We start from the raw sequence: 10,707 nt of genomic DNA, 5'->3' as shown, positions 1-10,707 counted from the left end.
CTGAGATTTTACCTCCTATTCACCAATGTCAGGAATGCATAGTACCTCTAGTTATTTGTTGTTATAGAACACCATTTGACAGGGGGCATTGTTTTATGTCCCAGGTATTTATGTACATATTTGCATGCATGTATGACCAATGAACACGTTATGGTAGCCAAATGAATTTATGCCACCAGTTGAGTGGCACCTTCATTAACCAATGTGTCTTACAGTCTGTGCCTCCAGGATTCAGAAAACAGAGAATAAAATCCTGTGTTTTGAGAAAGAAAACATCAAATTCCTTCTATCATTTCATTGATAGTATAACAAGGTTGTCAAATGGGGTGAATTGATTGAGACGTAAAATTCAAAATATGTCAAAGAGAAATTAGGTCTTTATTTTCACTGGATGTTAGCTGTCTACTTACCAACAACATAGCTGTTACACACGATGGCCTCTGTGGCACAAGACTTATTCAACTGTCCACTCAAAACATGCATCTCAGTCATAGGCGCTTAAGCGGCCCATGTCTGGATGTGCTTCGTTGTAACAGAGTCATGCAACTGTCTGATGTCTGAACTGTCTTAAAATATGCCTTTCTGGTTCACATTCACTGATGATGGCCTTCTATAATCATACATAGAGACATTTGTGGAATGCAGATCATCTCAGGGCTTTCTCTCATTGGTAACACTCATCTATCCTAAGACAACAGAAAGCACATGAATGATTGCCATAGTGCTTTGATCACCGTATGCAGTCGATTCTGATATCAGTATTTCTTTCTTACACACATTGCATCTTACATACATTACACGCATTGCAGAGCCTGCCAGCTTTATGACCATGATGAAACACTGCTGAGGTGTGAGGTAAATGGTGTTCCAAGGATGCCGGCTGCTTAGTATTCTATGTGCTCTGCCATTACTCGTAGCTTACACAGCTCTATGGCTGGATTGACTTTTAGATATATATTTATACACGTGAAAGTCTGGGAAAAACCTTCCCTTAATAAATATATATCAAGTCAGAGTTAATGAATAAGATGGCAGTTCGGCCTTTTTTATTGCAGCGGCAGAGATGAGTAGCCCTGTGATGAATGGGACCCATTCCACCAGGCTATAATTACACCCACGCATGGCTGCCCTTGTAATTGATTTTTAATCCCCTAATAGAAAGTAAATCACATGTTTAACCCCATCAGTGGAGCCCCACCAGAGGAACAAGGGGGGTGGGTGTTGTGGGGGGGGGGGGCTGACCCAGAGAGACTGACAGAGGCGGTCAGAGGGGCAGTGTGGGCAGTTTTAGTTTTGCCCCCTACCTTTATTTGCAATGCATTTGTCCATGCACTTGTTGTATGTTCAGTGAGCGTTACGCCATGGATTATGGATTTGTTTCAGAGACAAAGTTGTCTGGTTTCTCTCATTACTTTCATCATAGCATTTGGGAATATATTTAAAGACGTAATTTATCCTTCAGAGATAAATTCAGTGCAGAGATAAGCAATTCATCATAAGCTCTCATTAATGTAGAAGCCTACTGACATCATATGGACTAGCAGCTAACAATTCACCAAATTTACCATGGCAAAATAATTCTACATGGTGTGTAGTTAATCGCATGGTGAACAATGAAATATGATTCAGTATTATTTTATTCTAGGTCGATAGCCAGCAACCTCTGATGACAACATAAGGGAGCAAGAAAAACATATTTTAATAAATAATAAAAAAACAATGAACAAATATTTGACTGCATTGTCACGTATGAAGTGTGTGTGGCAGGTGTCAAGGCCATTGAGAAGTTATTGAGAGAAAATAACAATTTTATTACATTTTATTCATCTCTCCTGCAATTTACAATTTCAGTCAATCAGAGCTATTTAATGAGGCAGACAGGGGGCTTTTGAAAATGATTCGATTTGAGAAAGGGCACTTCACTCCCCTAAGTGACATGTCCCTTTTCCCCTTTAATTATTTGGCACCTGAATCTCCTGGTCCTCCTTGCTTTGCTTTGAGTGCCCTCCTTAATGAAATTTAACAATGACAAACCCAGTAAACAATCCATTTACAGGACTGTTACCCCTCTGGCCCTATTTGGTATGCACCTTAATTCTCCCTCGTGATGGAAAACATTTAGTTGGACATCCCATATTGATCAACCTAATAAGGACTGTAAGCACCATTTATAAGACAAGATACTTTTTTAATCTTTTGGATTTATTTACTTACTTCTAAAGTATATGGTAATAATAAAGCATTATTATTTGTGATGATTCATCTTTTTTATTGTTTGTTTATTTATTTATTATTTATTTATTTAATTATTTATTGGACAGCAGCCCATTAGGTGACACGATGTTTCTGGTTCTCTGGATCCTTTTCAGATAGCTTTCAGATTCAAATCCATCTCTTGCTTCTGCTGTCAGGATGTAATTTTTATGTCTTTTTGACCTCACTTTTTTAAAATGTTATTAATGTTTCATGAACACATAAACCTTAGTAATGTGAATATCATTTTAGTATCAGAGTTAATAGACTATCAATGTGTTCTCATAAACCTATATTGAATTGTAATCCTCTCCATGATATTCCTGTATTGATTTTGTCGGTCATTTCTATGCAGGTATTAAGCAAGTCTAAAGCTATTGTAAAAATCGAATTAATGGCACCATTAGAAGAAAACAATGACCATGCGCCTCTACATGGGTTTTCCATCCAGTGTTTTATTGATTCAATAACACTCCTCTTGCCATAATTCCAGTGATGAATTTAATGGTGATTGTACTGTTCGTCCTGGGTTTCAGTCAAAACTACCAAGTCATCTTAAGGGAAAGTGCTATCCAATAATAATAATAATAAAAAGCCTCCGAGATTAATTCAGTAAAGTGTTACAGTAAAGTGACCCCAGCATTAAATCAAAACCATAAAGCCATCTTAAGGGAAAAAGGCACTTTGTTATCAAGGTCACTTTGTCTGGGAAGGTTTATTTTATTTTATTTTATTTTATTTTTGATCTCTTGACAGTTTTGATTAAGCACAGGGTTACATTTGTGTATATATGCAGGGCTTACTTTAGTTAATACTGTCATTGAGGTCATTAATCAGCAGTGCCATATATATATTTTATGTTCATATGTAAGTCCTATGATAACAGTACACAAAAACCATTATGCTCTAAAGATTGTGGGCAGAGGGGATGAGCATTTGGGTGTGTATCTGTGCATGCATGTGCGTGTGTATGTGTGTGTGTGTGTGTGTGTGTGTGTGTGTGCTTGCATGTGGGAGCCTGTGTGAGTGTGTGTGTGTGCTTGTGCGTGTGCACGCAGTTGAAAGAAAGTATATCACCTGGTTCCAAACATGATGTAGAATTGGATGTTTTCAGACAGAGCAGGGTTGATTGTTGAGGAGACAAAATGAAAGAACTGCAGTGTTCAGCCCCATGGTGAAATGTGTCAGAGAGGAACATCTTACACCAGGCACTTCACAGTTTCAGTGTTTCTGCAATGTAGCTTATACGTTCATAAGCTCATCAGAGTTTTTGACTTGCTGTAGAGGACTGGGCTTCTGTTTTTATTTTCTTACTCCAAAGAATATGACATTATGAGCCACAAATTTTGAACTGTTATTCATTTAATGCCACAAATTATAATCACACAAGTCAAGACTGGACAATTCCTTTTTTCCAAAAGATACTATATTCACCTTAGCCCCTGTGTAAGAGCCTAGAGAAATTATTTTACAATGACACTGAGACTTCTGTGTGATTTGCTATTGAGTATAGGGTAATGGACACTGAAGAGCTATCATTTGCACATAAAAATTAAGATACAGAATACAGAACATTTTTTTTAGAAAATTAATTAAACTCTAAAAAACATGTCATCTAAATAATGCAGAAGACCTTACATCAGCCCTCCACTTTGTCTTTGACTTTGGGAAAGTTTTATTAAAGTAAGTGTTATTTATTTCATAGTTGCCAGACTTTGTCAGATCAATGGTCAGTGATTTCAGGTGTGATTTCAATATACTTTGTGAGAATTACATATGATAAAGACATATAATATAATATAATACTTGCTTGGATTATTGAAAGTTAAGGCCAAAGCACTAAAGAATGGTAAGGCTGAGAAAGAGAGAAAAAATGTTACAGAACAATGGCTGGATTCAATCAACATTTGTCCTTCACTCTGACTCACAATTAATTGCAAGTACTTTTTATTACTCACAACAGTTCCGGAAAGTTCCAGGAAAGAGACCTCTAAAATGAATGGAAAAAAAAAGTTTGTTTATGTTGCAAAAAAGTCAAACCTGCATTTATTTGGAAGTCAAAATTAAGGACAAATGTTGGCTGAGTCTAGAGCCAAGGGCAGAGAGCATCTTTAAATGTATAATGAATGAAATCAATGCATGCCTCAGTCATTCTGTTATCAGGTTGCACATGGGCAATCCTCATTCTTGTTTGTTTTCAGTTATTTATGTTATCATTAATACATCTATAATGTTGAAACATCAAGGTCACCTTTAAAAAAATCATTTCATCTGATTGAGATGAATTATCCAGCAATTCAATATAGAGGGATCAGATCATATTGGCAACACACTATGTTGATTTTCTCTCAGATATTGTGTTTACTTATATATGCAAATAGTGCTGATCTGGATTGTTTTTTTATGTAGGCTGAATACTAATTACTTTTAATTAATCTACTGTTTTACATAGTTAGCAACCTATTAACTTTCTGCTGGTTTCCCTCCAAAGGCCTAATATCCATAGCAACAGGATGGTTCTCAGAATTCCCTTTGAATTCCACACGTATGCACACACACACACACACACACACACACACACACACAGAATTGCAAAACTCCCCCTCTTACATACTAAAAGGGCACAATAGCTAAAATCTTCAAAGAGAAAGAGGATTGAGACAAACTGGCAAAAGCTCTTTATTTATAATGTCATTTATAATCTCAGTTTCATTCCCCTCTTCCATCTTCATTCTTGCGGAATAATTAGCATCGCCTTAAAGTTGTGACTGAACCTTGATTAATCCAATTAATAACATTATGAGAGGGGAATGTGAGATGAGAAAGCCGATACGAGACGCATAACAAAGCCCACTTTTGGTTATCTGAAAGATGCTGTTTCTTTTTAAGCCAGGGACACCGCTGACAAGGAGTGAGAAGAGCCCAGCCCAGACTGAGATGACTACTAGAAGAGTCAGTGTAAATTCCTCATTAGAAGGCATTAAACAGAGAAATCATATTTAAAAAGTGATATTTTTTGTATTAAAAGCTGAGTCAAGGTGTCCAGCACTTAAATGAGCCAGGGAGCGCATTCTCCAGAGAATGTATAGCCTCATTACTGCATCCTGCTACATTGGTGCCCGGATCAGCTGAGGGAGAGAGCGCTCCTCGGCGCTGTGTGCGAAAAACCCCATGCCTCCCTGTCAGAAAGATGTCAGCTAATGCCTGTGAGGAAGATAAATGGGCCTGTTTTAAAAGAGAGGGAGAGACAGGGAGAGTAGGAGAGAGAGAAAAAGAGAGGGGGGGGGAGAGATTGAGAGAGTATAACAGATAAAGAAAACACCTGGCGGGTGCTGCCACCGGTCGACTCCCTGACTGATGAGGTTTTTGGAATCTGGGGCTAATTGTCTCCAAAAAGCAAGGGATGAAAATGGATTTATTCAAATGAGGGGCCTTGAAAATGCGTCTTTGAAGAGTTGATTTGCGGGGGGACGGCCTGTTCTTTACCCTGGCTTGCGCGTGTGTTCTGACCTTGGACGATCACAAAAGACAGGCCTGTGCAGTGGCTCGGGCTGGCTTCAAACTCGTCATGCTACTGCACAGAGTCTGAGCTTCATACAATGTCTGCATGCTGAAAAAGCATCGCAGCTACAGTTCTCAAAAATTATTCATCAGGAGACAGAAAATTGTTTACAGAAATACATATACCTACCCTGATTTAATTTGTGTAGCCATCCACATTAAAATATGTTGCTGTACATGACAACATTCTTTGCACTTTCCAGACTGACAGAGATGCTGTAGGATGCAATAGTGTTTGATGGTGTTTCATATCTTGACACGGTGCCAAAACCAGGCAACCACTCCTTGTAGACATACACTGGTAAACTAAAAAGTCATTAAAAGCATCCCTAAAATCCATTAATCCCACTAAAGGTTTTCAATGTGAAAACAATGTGAACAGCATTTTTATAAACTGAATGGCAGTTTACCTATGATTGCGAGGTCCAACCTGTGGAAGTTATGTCTAGACTGGCTGAGTGAGATACTGCTGACACCTGGACTCATATTTGAGCACTGCTCATTTGTTCTTGTGTTTGCCCTACCCCGTCTGGCTAGCAGAAACCAGCATGCTGCCAGATAAAATTGTAATTCTCATTGTCATGCCAATTGTAATTGTTTCAAATTATGCTAAGTGTTGGAGTGGAAGTGATTGCTGCCGATACCCTTAATGGCTCAACCCCTTTTGATGTGATTAATCTACATCAACAGAGAAATTGCTTAAAAACCCCACCATCGAAGGGATGAAAAAGCAATGACTGTTTCAGAGAAATCCTGGCTATTTAACTGAAACTAAAACTCTAAACCAACACTGTCTTATCTTTTACATTACCTTTTTATATCAAAAGTATACTAAAAGATCTGTGTTTTCCAAAAGAAAGTGTAAAAGGTTTACTTTTTAAGACATACAGTATATCACAATAATGACTATTGTAGTTATGGTGTAATTTCCAAACTCCTAACATCAAGTTGTGCTTGTTTGGAAGGCCTCCCGTGTTTTCAATTTACTTCTGACATGCCAGATGACCTGGGCTCACCTTAATCGCCCACTGAATTGAAATAAGTAGCTGCCCCTGTTGCTTTGCTCCAAAAGCGATGACATCCTGCTTGGCGATGATGCTACTCAAGGTTCTTTGTCTGTTTCTATTTCAGCTCTCTAACCTCTCAATCCATTTGCTCTCAGCAGTACTGTCTCAGATGAACGTGCAATGTCTGTGTTTCAGCCTGCTTGTCATGTGCTCTGTGTTGAGGTGATGGATATTGTATAGCTTTTGTTCATTATTTTTACTTTTTCCACATTTTAGAATAATAGTAAATACATCAAAATTATGAAATAACACAGATATAATTATCCAGTGACCAAAAAGTGTTAAAAATCAAAACTATCTTATATTTTATATTCTTCAAAGTAGCTGAAAATATTTTTTTTTAAATTATATACTAAAATATTATACATAGGCATAAACTTCACCATTGATATTTGTCTAAGAAATAAATTTCAAACATTTAAGCATAAGCATTTCGATCAAAATGTCATTGAATTTACATTTCCCATTTTCCTTAATCAGGTGTGTCCAACCTATTGACTGGCACTGTAGCTTTCCCCTCATCACGGAGGACCTCCACCCAGGGGTCTGTGGAAGACATTCAGTGGATCCAAGTGAATGAAACATACAGGAACTCTACAGCAGCAAAACTCATATAAACAGTCTGTACTCTAATGTGAATGTAGCAAGACATCAGTGGTTGAAAAACGCTGCCAAATCTGGCTATGCGTTCCTCTGGGTTGTTTTCTAAAATGCCTTCTGAAATGTTTTTTTCTAGGAATGTTTACACAGATATATCCTGCTAACATTTTCATGAAATCAAATGCCATCACATGTCTAACTTATTTTGTCCATAAAACACATGTGAGTTTGATTGCATTTTTGGAGAAGTGAAATACAACACACACGTGTATATTGTGTATGTATACTACCTTTAAGATCATTTAAGGTTTGGATAGCATTTAGCAAGAAATATATTTTCATATTTAATGTTCTCATACATATCCTTGATAACATTAAGTAAATCATTATCCCATAATTTTACAGTACACTTTGATTGTAAATAAACCACCATGAAGCCATTTTTTCAGATGCATTGTGTATGCTTCAGTAGAAAACTATGCTCAATATTGTACTGTTTACTGTAATAGCATTCATGTTCTCAGGTTACCCTTATGTTCTGTAACTACTATGGCACAGTGTTGCCATAAAAATGAAATGACCATAATTGAGACAAGTACAGAGCTATATAAAAGGCTATATACATAAACAAACAACTTGATAACTTAATGCCTTCCCAGATCTTCATAGGTAAGTGTATGGTTTTTATTCTTTTCTCTTTCTAGAGCATCCTGGCACACTTAAATGAGAAGGTGGAGTAGTTGATATGAATGCATCAGGTCACCCGCATGTGGAAGACCATTGCCAAATACCATTACCATTACGTCAATCTCTGACTGGACATCATGCTGTGCTCAAAATTGAATTTGGTGCTTAGAGAAAGAGCGAGATTAGATTGAGCTCTTCTCCGCCTATGTGTGTGCGTGGCTGGGGTTTGAAGCAGCACATGTAAATAAATAAATAGATAAAAACTGACAAGAAGGTTAATAAAGCCGAAGCTGTTAGCACAGCCCTTTCGAGAGGACTGAGTCACTCTCCCCTTCCATCTCTCCTCAGACCTTTTCTGGCCAGCTGTCAGATGCCTACACGGAAGCTATTGTGTCACAACAACCGCTGCCAACAAAAAGAGGACACGGACAAGAAGCATCCTCCAAGAGCGAGGGCCTGTTTAGTCAAGTGTGGTGTGGGATTTTTTAACACAATGCAATCACCTTTTCCTTCTTAATGGAACTGTCAAGGCAATCAGGAGAGAAAATGCGCTTGATGGTTAGGTGGGGAAAAAATGGCAATGTGGCACAAGGGTAAGGACGAGGCTGATAAACTCCAAAGAGACTGTTTAGTCAGAGATGAGATGAGCTCTCAGTGGGCCTGGGGGCATCAAGGTTTGGGGGGGCTATCATTTCTGAGCTATGAGGGGGTTGGGAGGGGGTTGGATCAAGGGAAGGATAGTCTTGTCTGCATCAAGACAAGACTATCCTTTTCAGCACTTCAGATCAGATGATTGACTGGCCTGAAAGAATTTTAATGATGTGCTAGGGGAAGGGGAAAAAATGGGAAAAAACAGCAGGCTGGCATGGTCAATTTCACCGAGAGAGAATGCAGGACGGAATGGAGACAAAGGGAATCGCATCACATGAGAGAGAACACGGCTCAAGTGACATGCGTCTGCCTCCCCCACTGTCATGAAAACAAATGCAGCAAAATGGAAACATTCAAACACATGTACTGTAACATCCCCAACATTTTATCTGGTGGGGTCCCAACAGATATGTCTACATGGCTGCAACAATAAACCTATAAACAAAAACTTTGCCTCACACAAACTGTCATTTTCTAGTGACTATATATTGATAATATATTGACATACCATATCTCATGTCATCAGGCGAGAATGCTTTCACAAACATTCCCTGAAATACTGTTGATATGCTTAAACCACTAAAAGGCTTTTCAATGCATTTAAAAGAAGGCACTATCATGCCACTGATGGTTTCTTGTCAGGAAGCTGAAGGTCTGAGGGTTGCTTCTATGATTTGGAGTGATTTTTTTACATTACAGGGTGGGATTGTTCAGCTGTATTTGCAGTGTTAGAGTCGCAGTTATCCTAGTGCCATCAGGTCAGGGAGGACTGCTTTGGTATGATACTCAATGAAAAAAGCACTGCAGTCTCTCTGGTGGGATAGGAACACAAGCAACATGGCAAAATTAATTAAACCAAACTGGGTGACCACATACATACACACGCACACACGTGTGCGCGCGCAGACACACACACACACACACACACACACACACACACACACACACACACACACACACACGCACACACACACACACGCACACACACACACACACACGCAAATTCACTTGTCTGTGTGGGAGACTTGTCAGTGGCAGTCCAAGAAGATAATGGATATTACCTGTTTACCTGGTTCAAATCATTACAACACTGAAACAACAATGAAAACAATGTTTCATATACATTTCTGTGCAGTATAGACATATGCAGTAAAGGGCATTTCATTCAAAAGGCAGGCTTTTTGAGGTTTTAACATTTTGAGGGAAATTTTTCTGTTCAAAAAGCACTGTTCACACCTGTTTTTCAAGTTCATGTTGCTTGCGCTTTATTAAATTCAACAGAATACTTAATGGCCCTCTTTACAAAATCACCTCCAAATTTTAACGCATTCATCACAGTAATACATACGCATACATAATCTGTACTTTAATCAGCCAATTCCCATAAAAACAGCTCAAGGCATAGTTGAGAGTGATTGAGTAATTAAAAAAGAGATGACTCCTTGGAAAGCTCACTATAAACATACAGTTGTCTCCAGTTTTCTCAACAAAAGGCATTTTTTGTATTCTATATAGAGGGCACACACATATCTCTACATTGGTGTTCACACAACAGAGTACAAATATTGGATGCAAACATTTGCTTTCAAGGGATACAGGCAGTGAGTAGTGATAAAGGAAAGGTATGTGAACTACTGGGGTTGCCAATTTGAGTGCAAAATGGAAGATTGCCATTGTACACGCTTAAAAAGGCACCTTACTTTGGTTCAGAATTTTTTCCTGTTGTATGAATTATAAAGGGTTTAAATACAAGTTTTTACCTTGGAAAAAAGGAGAAGGAGATAGTCTACAGACCATCCAGCTCTGTATTGTGCTTGTACTGATGCAATTACTGCTCTCTTCCAAAACACAATGGAATGAGTTAAATACATCAGGAATGACCTGTAAA

This window comes from Megalops cyprinoides, chromosome 2 (assembly GCF_013368585.1).
Source record: "Megalops cyprinoides isolate fMegCyp1 chromosome 2, fMegCyp1.pri, whole genome shotgun sequence".
Classification (NCBI taxonomy): Eukaryota; Metazoa; Chordata; class Actinopteri; order Elopiformes; family Megalopidae; genus Megalops; species Megalops cyprinoides.
Note: the sequence above shows the minus strand (reverse complement) of the source record.